This window comes from Pogona vitticeps, chromosome 1 (assembly GCF_051106095.1).
Source record: "Pogona vitticeps strain Pit_001003342236 chromosome 1, PviZW2.1, whole genome shotgun sequence".
Classification (NCBI taxonomy): Eukaryota; Metazoa; Chordata; class Lepidosauria; order Squamata; family Agamidae; genus Pogona; species Pogona vitticeps.
This window is the reverse complement of record NC_135783.1, coordinates 254091287-254104030: the sequence shown is the minus strand read 5'-3', so window position 1 is coordinate 254104030 and position 12744 is coordinate 254091287. Positions and strand designations below refer to the sequence as shown.

Sequence of the window (12744 nt, the reverse complement as noted above, 5' to 3'; positions counted from 1 at the left end):
GAGAGAGAGAGAGAGAATATGTCACGGAAACCCTCATGCTAGAAACATTCTTCTTGACAGCTAATATGGCAGAAACATTTTTTTTAATGAAGAAGTATTCAGAGATGCATGTTCCATCTGTAGTCTGATAGGAATTAGACCAAAGTCACCAAGGTAATGACAACAATACCTATGCTCGCTCTCATTTACTCTGAGGGGAGACAGATACATGGAAATAGGCTGAGGAAATGAGGAATGAAACTGAAGTTCCAAACATGCAGAGGATCTAGTACAGCCATCACTAATGGTGATGACTACCCAACTAGCCCTTATTCACAATAGCAAACTTTCCCCATCTTTCAAGAGCAGAAAATGGCAATATGGTTATAACTTGGACTTCATATGTGCTGGTGAACCTATAGTCCAACAGAAGATGTTTTTAAAAAGAGGACTGGCAAAAGTTCAGTATAACATTGGATGGAATTATACCAAACATCTGTCCAATCCATGAGGCCTATGACAATTTCATCAAGTCAATGAAAAGATCATCCCAATTATAGATACTCTGAGGATGCAAAAACAACTGCTTCCAAGAACTAACATCAGAAATAATTATTATCTAAATGGAATAATTATTTTTACTATTTGAGCAAAGTCATTTGAACAAATATACCCTTTTGACTGGGCAACAATTGTTTTCTTTGGTTTCAGAAGCTAAAAGAGATAATTGGATAAAACTCATGGAAAAAAATAAACATGTCAAGAAACAGTCAAAAGGCCTGGAGATTATTAAAGCAGCTGAACAATGACCCACGTAAAAGCCCTTCTCATGCAAATGTCTCATTAATGGCAGATCTGAATATTGCCATAAGAATTTAGAACTTAAATTTGAAGCAAGAAACAAGCAACTGGATACCAATGACCTTACAAAGCCATTCAGCTTCAGTTAACTGTAAAAAAGCTATGTGTACCTGAAAAAATGGGAAGGTAGGAGGCCTAGATGATATCCGAGTAGAAGAGAGAAAATATTTTGAAAAAGTAACTAAAAAGGGGGGCTCATTAATTTCTTTTTTAGTTGTCTTGACTCTGACAGGTGTCCAAAAATTTGGAGAAAGTCATGAGTGACTGATATTTTGAAACCCGGTAAACAACCCAGTGAGCCCCATTGCCCCCCCATCAAGTGTCAGAGTGGTGGGCAACCTTTGTCCATATATCACTGGGATCCAGACTAGAAGTTGAAGCAACATTTTTATTGAATGGGTTTCAGGGGGTACAGCCAAGCTTTTAAAATGCCAATCCCTTCTCCACATGTCCAGTTCCTAAGGGACCGAGTTCATCATAGCCCACCTGCTAGGCTTGGTGACCCCATTGCCTCCAGCTGCTTTCACTGAGACTGGGTTGAAAAGAAAATGGAGAGTGGCCAAGAGTTCTTAAAGGTGTACCTGGCGACCCCACAGAGAAGGTTTGTAGAGCCTCAGGTTGAGACTGACACCTCCCGAAGATGCTACAGACACTCCTGTTGGTGCTATTGCTGGCATCTGTAGCACCTTTTCTGTGTCAGGGCTGGAGTCTGGGTCAGGAGTGGTCCTCAGCTATGGCTCTGGCATGGCAAGTAGCTGTTGGCAGTTCCAGGTGGCATTGCCAAAGACCTCTGCTGTGCCTTTAAAAAAAGGTTCCCCTTGACATGTTAGTTAGTCGTGTTTGACTCTAGGGGGCGGTGCTCATCCCCGTTTCCAAGCCATAGAGCCAGCGTTTGTCCGAAGACAGTTTCTGTTGTCACGTGGCCAGCACGACTTAGATTCGGAACACTGTTTACCTTCCCACCGAGATCGTACCTATTTATCTAGTCACATTTACATGCTTTCGAACTGCTAGGTTGGCGAGGAGTTGGGACAAAGCGACGGGAGCTCACTCCATCGCGTAGATTCAAGCTTACAACTGCTGGTCTTCTGACCCTGCAGCACACAAAGGCTTCTGCGGTTTAGCCCGCAGCGACACATTAGGAATGCACAACTCCACTAAGGCCTCCAGCCATGGGTCTCTCTGGCAGATATAACAAGTAGGCAAGCACAGGCTTTTACATGGCATAACCCCAGGACTCCTCTCACTGTAAATCCCCAGTTTTTGCTTCCTTTGACCCCAATCTTGTTTTCCCCGCCCCCCTCAACGTCTTCCAGTTTCATGGCCCCCAGCTGCCCTCCAAAGCCCAGCCCTCCCTCCTTCTCTAGAAGTTCATCCTCCTTCCCTCCAGTTCCAGTGCCCACCTGACGTCAGACAGCCCGTTCAGGGTTCCAGACGCAACCCCCTCACAAACCCATAGATCAAAAAACAAAACAAAACAAAAACCTAAGGTCTGATCTCACTACATTGTTCTTATCATCAAGCCCTGGAAATAATTATTCTTAACTATCTAATGGAAATAGTGAGGCCTCTCTTCAGCCCACAAAATGCTGTCTTTAGCCCTAGGAAGGATTGTACAGCACAAATTCAACACTTAATGAACCCCATTGAGGATGGCTTTGAAGCCAAGAAGATCACAGGCAGCCTTTGTTAACTTCTCGGCTGTATATGATACTGTTCATCACCAAATAGTACTGCCAAAACTCTATAATCTAACCAAGGATTATAAAGTTAATTAAAGTAATAGAAACCCTTTTGCAAAATCACCAATTTTTCATCAACTTTCAAGGACAATGCAGGCCGATGAAGGACTCCAAAGAATCGTCTACCCCAGGGCAGTGTACTGGCTCCTATTTTGTTCAGTATCAGCACCAATGACCAATCACTTCCTCGAGGCACTGAAAGTTCAATTTACGCTGATGATTTCCCACTTGTTTCTCAGACAGTTAGATAGCTTAGACAGTTAGATAGCTTTCAGATGGTAGATGCATTAGAAAAACTTGGTGCATATCAGGGTAGAAATCAACTTAAATCCAACCCTGCTAAGATTCAAATACATGCCTTACATCTTGGAATCTTGAAGGAACAGTAGAAAATGACAGGAAGATAATGAGGAATGAAAGAACTACCCACCTACCTCTTCAAAGGAATGGAAATTCAGGAAAATCTAGGCCCCAACCACACAGAGAACTGGGTTACTGGGAAGTCACTTAATAGGCTATGGAGTGAAGTTGGCAGAACCAAAGTAAACCTAGGAAAATGAGTTTCTTCCACTGATGCAGGCATTTGCAAAAGTGAAGAAGAGGCAACTTCACACCTCTGTCAGGGTGTACTCTGTGGCCCTGGACATGTACCATGGAAGACTTGATGTCAGTCGTCCCAAGTGCTCTTGAGGCTACCCATTACTGGGTGAAAACTGCTTGATGTATTTATTAATTGTACTGTGGTGCTTCTGACACAAACAAACAAGAAGTAGGTAGTTGTGTCAGTCGGTTGCAGCAAAAAGAAGAAAGAATTTTGTGGTACCTTAAAAATTAACCAGTTTAAAAATTTTCTTTTTGGCAAAAGTGTTCATTGACTGTCGCTTGTCTCATTTGATGAAACAGGTTAGAACCCCCACATGTTACACAAAATGAAAGGCGACACACGTCCCTTTGTGTGTAAGACATTCTTGACATTTTTCATGGACAACTCTACTTGCTGTCCCATTGATACTCCATTAACCAATGTTGCTGTGACATTTGGCCAATTAGCCCTGGTAAGGGGTTCATTCTTTATGTACGTGCACGTACCAACTCTCTCCCTCATATGTGGCTTTTGGAAAAGGAAAGGGCTGCTTTCAGCACCTTTCAACCTAAAAGTAAAATAAACTGAATTTTGTAACACATTGCTGCAAAATAATTAAATTAAACAGGCAGACATATTCACAGTCCAATCCTAAACCAAATCTAAGTGTTCTGTCCACATGAATCTGAAAAGGCACAGGAAAGCCAGTCCTACCGGCCCCATCCCTGCTCTCATGTCTTTGTTCTATGCATGTTGCCCTCCATATTCTAGACAACCCTGCACATACAAGAGTGTCCCTTTACAGAATTTTCTTCTGAACATGTACACTGTGCTGCATTTCCCCATCCACACAATTGGGTGAATGAGGCTTTAATGATGAGTGGAGACGGTACATTTGTACTTGCACATGTGGCCATAGTTCTTCGTGCCATGCCAATCATGGAAGTAGCCCAGCTACTGTTCTATTACTGTTCTAAATCGCGGGTTCTCAACCTTTGGTAACCTGGTGTTCTTGGACTGCGACTCCCAGAAACCTTCACCTGCCTCTGTTAGGGGTGGCATGGAGGGCCTCTTTGACCATTGTCTTCAGTTCACAACCCGGCTGAAGTCTCAGTCATCAGGCCAGAACAATTACCTAGTCTGTGGCTGGGGTCCAGTTTTCAATGCTTATCCTAGCCAGCTGACATCTTTTAAGGAGGATTGATAATTCTGGGCCATTGGAGGTTCCCTCAGGTGGGTCATTTCGGTTTCCAAGGAGTGCTTGGTCATTGAACAATGAACAATGAAGAGTATCACACCTCCCTGTGCTGGAACTGAACCCCCTTTCCCAGTCCAGGGATTCTGAATCTCCAGTGACCAGTCCTCCCCAAGGGCAGAGAAGATGGGAACTCATTTTCCACAACCTCTGCCCGCTCTACCCCTCTGCATTACAAGACAAGCCTGAACCCCTTCCTTCTCCTTTTCTTTTCCCTCCTCTTCCTCCTTTAAGGCCAACTCAGATCAGTCTTGTACACACACACCCAGGAGCAACGCATCAACCTTTGTCTCCTTCTTCCAACATGGGGCCTGACTCTTGCCCTACATGCTGTTGGGTCACCCTCTGAGGGCGGGGGGGGGGAGCACCTGACCAAGGCAAATGGCCTTCTGAGGACAGTTGGAGTGTTCCATCACATCTAGCTATCAAAGTTATCCATCACTGAGAGTGCTTAATCTAGGGCATGCAGCCCTTTCACCTATAGTGAAGAAGACAAAACTGAAAATCACGGACTGCTAAATAGCCGCAAATAGTAAGTTGTTTTTGTCTATCAAGCCTCTGAATAATTTTCTACAGGTAGCTTCACCTCAGCTTTCTGTTGACTGCATTCATAAAGTTCTTGACAGTAATCAAGTCAGCCATTGCCTTATGCCTAATGAGAGACACTGCCACAATGGAAATATATGGCTTTGACCCTTCCTTCCTCCTTCAGGTCAGTTCAGGTTCTTCAGTTCAGAACCAATCCAAACCAATTAACCAGCAATTTTCAGCAAATTTTCAGCAAATTTCCTGGTTCATTTTTTGGTTTGTGCCCATCTCTACATCTCTACTCTCTTGTCCATTTTTCATTAACACCACCATGTGAAGTAGGTCAGACTACAAGATGGGTAACAGACCAAAAATAAGCTTTATAATAATAATAATCATGTGCTGCTAAGGCAATTCTGACATGGCGTAAGACATGCCAGGGTTTTCCATTTCCAGAATACACAGAAGTAGTGTACCTTCTGGGGGCACCATGGGACTGTGCAGCTAGCCCAAGGCCACACAGGCTGGCTCTACTCACAGGGAGCAGAGTGGGGAATTGAACTCCCATCCTCTGGTCTGCAGTCACTGAGTTACTGTAGGTATCCAGCCAGTTTCACACCCAGGTCTCCTTAGTTGTAGACCATGACATACATTTGCACTGCTTCTCATTTCTTCATAATTATGTAGTATGTAAACATCTTCTACTTTTATTTCCTAAAAAATTATATTGAAAACATAATGTATAGGAAAAATGAACTTGGGCAGAGAAGGATGTGCAGAACGGGCAAAGAGGGATAAGAATATGAGTTTCACAGTTTTAAGTTCTCCCTTGAGGCTGCCAAAGAGGTATACAGTATGTGTAATGGAATGAGGAGAATTCTTTTCTGGTACATTCAGCATTGGGGAGGTTATAAGCAAAGGTGACATAATCAGATGTTTAAACATTCACCTTTTAAAATGGACATAAATTTAATATTTGAGTCTTGCTTATTTCTGCTGGTCTGGTTCTGCAGTGAATGTGCTGTTTTGCTCATTTGTTGCCTCTCTAGTCATTTTGCTTGTTCTCTAGGGACTTCTTTTGTTAAGCATACCAATTTCATTTCCATAGAAGCAATGTGTGATGAGGAACAAAGCAGCAGTTAAAACAGCATTTTCTTGTTCTTCCCCTGCTATCCTAGGAGGAGGAGGAGAAATAACTATAAGCAAATGCATACATAACCAAAAGCTATTTGGTAAGGCTTTAGAACAGTGGTTCCCAACCTTGGGTTCCCAGATGTTCTCGGACTGAAACTCCTAGAAGCCTTCACCAGTAGGTATGCTGGCCAGGATTTCTGGGAGTTTTATTTATTTATTTATTTATTTATTTATTTATTTATTTATTTATTTATTTATTTATTTATTTATTTATTTATTTATTTATTTATTTATTTATTTATTTATTTATTTATATCCCGCTCATCTGATCAATCGACCACTCTGAGCAGCTTCCATAAAAAGTATACAGTGAAGCATAAATTTTTTTCAGATAAACAACACCACATATAATAAAACAAATAATAAATGGAAAGAGAAAGGAAATTAAGTATTGACAGGAGGGAAGGCCTGAACATATAACCATGTTTTTAGTTGACTCTTAAATATGCCCAGCGTAGGGGCCGCACGAATCGCTGGAGGAAGGTTATTCCAGAGGCGAGGAATAGTTCAAGTACATCTGGAAACCCAAGGTTGGGAACCACAAAAGTCACAAAAGGAAATCGCTTCAGATTTCCAAGAGCTCTTCTAGAATTCTAAGTAGATTTGGGAGAGCCAACCCAGAACTGATCAAAATCAGTAAGAAAGGGTAGAACAACAGGATGCTAACATATGCTAACATATGTTAAACCCATTTCAGTTAGATTGTCTCTCAGTGTAAAAGCCAATCAAATTATGCAAGCATATTGAGGGAGAACTAAGGATATGTCTAGAAGTAAATACTTTATGTTTAAAGAGACCAGATCATCATGAATGATGAGAGAGAGAGAGAGAGAGAGAGAGAGGAGAAGGCAGTTAGGGATAGATACCGTTAAACATAAATCCTCTAGAAACTGAGAATCCAAACTCCAGTCCTATTGCCATTTAATGTGTGGCTAACCTGAAATAATTCAATGGGATTTACTTTGAATAAACATGTACCATCCTATGTCCATTTCTTACTTGCCTGGGGTTCATATGCCCCAAAGTGTTGCTTTTTTCCAGAAGCCACCCTGGGGCTCCTAAAAGATATAAGGAAATTCCACCAAAGTATAGGTTTGTGGTTTTTCCTGTGCTTTGCTGGTGAGTGGCTAGAGCTCCATAGATACCCTGAGTAAACAGACTCAGGAAGTGACAGAATGAGAAAACCATCCAACTGTATTTGCCAGGTTGTACACAACATGTCCAGTGGTCGGCAGGTTGACCATCAAATATTATCTTATACTGTATTTGTATTCCTTTCCTTATTGCTCCTTTGCCTATATCCCACACTAGCCAGCTCCCCATTCAAACTCCATCTCCCTTCCTCTTCCTGCCCCAATCCACACTGCTGCCATCACCCTCTCTCCTTTCTCTCATGGCCACTCTACTTTGTAAACACAGACTCACAGCATTAAAAGGTCTGTGATAGGCTAATCCCAAAGGGGGGGGGAGAGACATCAGGATTTTCTGCCACATAGAATTAGATTGTACATTAACCAGAGCATCAGATCTGATGTATATGGGATTTCTCTCAAGAACATGGAACTAGAACAGGTTTCAGTAACACCTTGCAACTTAAAACTGCACATCAGGCATTTAGTTAAAATACATGTGTTAGAGTAGGTTCTTTTGAATTCTCAGCAGTGAAGATGTAAGTCGTGTGTATAAGTAAAGGTAAAGGTTCCCCTTGACAATTTTTGTCCAGTCATGTTCGACTCTAGGGGGCGGTGCTCATCCACGTTTCCAAGCCATAGAGCCAGCGTTTTGTCCGAAGACAATCTTTTGTGGTCACATGGCCAGTGCGACTTAGACACGGAACGCTGTTACCTTCCCACCGAGGTGGTCCCTATTTATCTACTTGCATTTTGCCTGTTTTCGAACCGCTAGGTTGGCGGGAGCTGGGACAAGCGACGGGCGCTCACTCCGTTGCATGGATTTGATCTTATGACTGCTTGGTCTTCTGACCCTGCAGCACAGGCTTCTGCGGTTTAGCCCACAGCGCCACCACGTCCCTAAGTCGTGTGTATACATGTGTATATTTTTGCTTTCTCTGGACTTCTACTGTAATTATTCTTGTTGTAAACCACTTTGTGGTACTTATGAAAGAAAAGTGAAATACAAATCTAAATAAATGAACACAATCCAATTACAAAAATGAACAAAACAGAACAATTATACAAGGAGAATAACACTTCTGTAAAGATCGCAAGCAGATACAGATGTGCAATTCAAGAACCAAGAAAGCAGAAATACACGCAACAAAAAGCCAAGGACTACTGACTTACATTCCAGTGCTCTGGGAACAATATCAGTTCCTCGCACCTCCAGAGAGAAAGAGGGGGGGGGGAGGGGGGAGAGAGAGGGCGGGAGAGGGAGAGAGAGAGAGGAACAGCAGCAAGGGCAGGAGAGCAGCAGAGACACCTCAGCACCCAGAAAGCAAGTGGTTAGCAGACTGATGTTCTACCATGCTTTCATCTCTACTGCACACTACAAATGGACTTTAGAGACTGGGATATCAACACGCTTCTCAGCACTTCCTTCAACTGAGTCTTATTAATACAAGTTAACTTTCATTGACTGGAATCCTATTGGTGGGTGCAGTGGTGTAAGCTATAGCCACAAATTGCTCCTAGTTAATGAGTTATCACTTGTATCCCTCATTGTGCACCAGTTCATGCAAATGGCATGTGATGAAGGATACAAGCAGAGACTTGTTCACTAACAGCAATTCACAGTTGCAATTTACACCGTTGCACTTATGCCACTGTACTTATCTGACAGGTTTATGCCAGTAATTTTTAAAAAAAGGAAGAGGTCAGTACAGTAAGAGTCCTCCAGAACAAAGATGCATAGAAAGAAATAAAGAACAAGAGCCTGACTAAAAACGATTTTCTAGATATATCTGTGAAGATTCTCAGTCATCCAGGAGAGGTTACCTGGAAGCTGGGTCATGGCCACTGGACTTCTTTCTTTTAAGGTTGAAACATTTTGCTACTCATCCAAGTAGCTTCTTCAGTCTGAGGAGAGTTGGTGAGAGATCCCCCATATATCCTTCAGGTTGTTTTCACTTCCCCCTGGTCTAAATTGTCTCCTTAGAAAGACAAAGGACTGGGGGTGAGGGATAATCCCATTTCTGAAGTCCTTCTCCACCCATTGTCATGGGTCTTTAACAGTCGTTAACAGTGGCCTTTCTGGTTGATCTTTCTGGGGACCGATGAAAGGGCAACCTGATAAATGGGTGACAGACTAAGGCCTCCACCCCTGCTGAGTGAGGTATTTTCTATATGCACATCTATGGCTTCCCTGACCCCTGTCTCACATCACCTATCTTCATGGTCCAAAATGAGTACATTTTGAAGATCAGATGAGTATCTCAGAGGTCTCCTACCAACTCTTCTCAGACTGAAGAAGCTACTTGGATCAGTAGCAACAAGAAAGTGGTCTGGTGGCCATGACTCAACTTCCATATAATTTTCTAGATATTACTATCAACAGCACTTACAAAGCTATTCCGTTTCAGACCTTCAAAGCGTTAATGGTTTTTAAAAATCTGAACATTTTAAAAATTCTTCATTAATGAGTGAAAGCCAAGTCTGTCGACATCTGAATTTCCATGATAAAATGAAAGACAAAATATCTGGCAGGGAAATTTTCATTTCCCATCATTTCCAAAGTGTTCTCTAACTTTACTACATTTGTTCCCAAGAGGCTTATCTTCAGTTTCACTTGACTAAATTCTGAAGATTTAGCTTTGACCTTAATAGTGAAGCACACTTCCACTTCTAGATCATCATCACTGACCCCCCAGAGTATGCTTCAAGATTTTACTGCCTACAGCTAATGCTTCACATAGAACTAAATTAAGAATTCTTCAGTGTTGCAAATACCCATAACAGATTGACAAATAATGTCCTGTTTCTGGCAAAGAGAAGCCGGGCCTTCTTGGTAGTGGCCACCTCACCATGGGACTCCTTCCCTCTGGAGGTGCAATTGGTCCCCACCCTTCTGAGCTTTTGAAAGCAAGTTAAAACCTGGCTTTTTACCCAGGCCTTCACAACCTGACTCCTTTGTAATATTAATTTTGTAGTAAGTTTATGTTGGCCTATGATTTGCCAAAGGTTTATACAGTGTATATATATATGTTCTTTTTTGAAAATGCTGTATATTTTTGTTATTTTCTGGAAACTGGCCAGAGTAGTGGCTTGTCACTGAATGGGCAGAGTATAATACTTGCTTACTGCTTTTTAAATATTGTAATAATTTATTATTTAGCTATTAACTTTGTTTCTTTTAATACTGCAAGCCACCTTGGATCCTTAGAAGAAAAGTGGCATATAAATATTTTAAATAAATAGACCTGTTCAGTTTATGAATTTGTGATTGATCCATGAACCAAGTTCACAAAAACTTCACATATCCCTAAGCTTGTGCTTGTTCAGAACCTAATAGGGTGGGAGGGGTAGGATAGGAGAAGCTCTTGAATTGCTGTACAATTAGAAAATTGGGAATCAGAAACTATTGCCCATGTACTGGGAATCAGTCAGAAATGCACTGGTAAATCCCTATCTGCCTTCTTACCAGCCCTGCTCTATGGCAAAATCATGACAGAGGTTAGCTTAGGAATTGCCCTTAACATAATTACAGTTTGTTTGGCAACTGATTCACATGAAAATAAAATACAGAATTAATTATGTGAGTTTGACTTTAAAAGGTTATCAGAGATTTTGTAAAACATAGAGATTACAAAAGGAGGGGAGAGTAGGAAGGTCAACAAACCATTAAAGAGGTGAAGAAAAAAACTGGTAAATTAAGACACCACATTGACTATGAAATTCTGCTCCCTTCTCCTACTACATGTAGCATCCCAGTGGTTTTCTCCCTGGAGCTGCACTGAAATTTAAGACAAATTCTAAAGCTCTTAAAAAGGTCAACAGGAATTTTTATACACACACATGCAAAATCAACACAATTTGTCTAAGAGAGCCTTCACACAGCGGCTGAAATCCTGTTCATGTAAATTCCACAGCATAAGGGTGCTGACATCATCACCAAGGGTAATTAAAAATAATAATAACCCTTAAACATTTCCCCCTCCTGACACAAAGCCTATACAGGTTCCAAGTAATCTCTGTCATCACTGGGTATCTGTTGGGGCTGAGGGACAGGAGGAGGAATATTTAATTACTGAAAATCACAGCTGCTCCCAATGATGAAAGGGATGGGAACCATAGCAGCTCCATGACAGAGGTGAAAATCATCATCATCATCATCATCATCATCATCATCATCATCATCATCATCATCATCATCATCATCATTGCCTTGGGTGATGATGCCATCAGTCTCATGTTGTAGAACTTACATAAACAAGATTTCACCTATTGTTTCCCATTATATTCAACTGAGTGTGACTCAAGATAAATACTGTAAATATGTTGGCAAGATAAAAACAGGACTTGGATAGGGAGATGTGGCAAGAGTGCCAATCTAAGGGCTATAAATGTGGGCACAACTCCCATGCCACAGTTTTGCTTTGTTTTTCAGCAACAGCCACATTGATAGCCTTTTAGCCAGATTTTGAAATGCTGTCTAAAGTATCTGGTGCTTCGTTGATGTGTCCTTGCTGCGTCAAACACATTCATTTAAGAATCTGTTCCGTCTCCAGTTCAGGTACTAAAAAATCCTGAAAGCCAAGAGGCAATAGAAAGTTGGTCTCATCTCTTTTACAGCTGGCGCAGGGCTTTCCTTTCCATGTATGAGCTATTTCTTCATTAGTCACATCCACCTGTCTCTGACAGACATGTTTACAAACTAACATTATGTGCAGGACACCTTCCAAGATTCACTGCTCCCACCAGTGGCCGCCACTGATGGGAGGCGCTGGGCAAGCTGCTGTAAATATGGTGTGCTGCACGTGTTGCATGAGAACTGATTTTACTTTGATCTAAAATTCCCAGAAAGCCTCCCCTCCCAGGTGGCATTGACTCTGGCTACAATGGCTTGGATTTCTAGGAGTTTTAGTTGAAAGAAGTACAGTGGTGCCTCGCATAACGAGCGCACTGTTTAGCGACGAATTCGCATAGCAATCTATTTTTGTTTTGCTTACCGATCTTCGCATTGCGATGTTTTTTTAAACAGCTGATCGGCGGTTCCAAAATGGCCGCCATGTGCCCAAAATGGCCACCGCAAGTGTTTTCGCACCCTGCCCTCACTTACCGAGGGCGTGAAAATGGCGGCATTATGGAGGAAATTTGCTGAACGACTTCGTTTAATGCGTTCCTATGGCTTTTTCCGTTCCGTTTAGTGATGTTTCTGCATAGCGACGATTAATCCAGAATGGATTAACGTTGCTATGCAGGGCACCACTGTACTTTAGTTTTAAAAAAGTAACTTTTCCAATCTCTGCAACATGAATTATACAGCTTGAAAACCTATCATAAATGGGACATAATTAAGGTCACATCTAGAATGTGTCTAAGATTGCATTCTAAAGTGATGATTACTTAGTAGCAGCCATATTGATTTCTTTTGGTCTTTGGAAAAACTGCTCTTGTGCCAAGGAATATATCTATATCTATATCTGT

The 12744-nt window shown here is 41.7% G+C and overlaps 1 protein-coding gene across 9 annotated transcripts in view; it reads right to left on the bottom strand.

Annotated features, from left to right (window-relative positions):
* The window catches only part of TSPAN4 (tetraspanin 4), a 744385-nt gene that overhangs the window by 93923 nt on the left and 637718 nt on the right, over positions 1-12744 (bottom strand). The gene's annotated exons all lie outside the window — the stretch shown is intronic.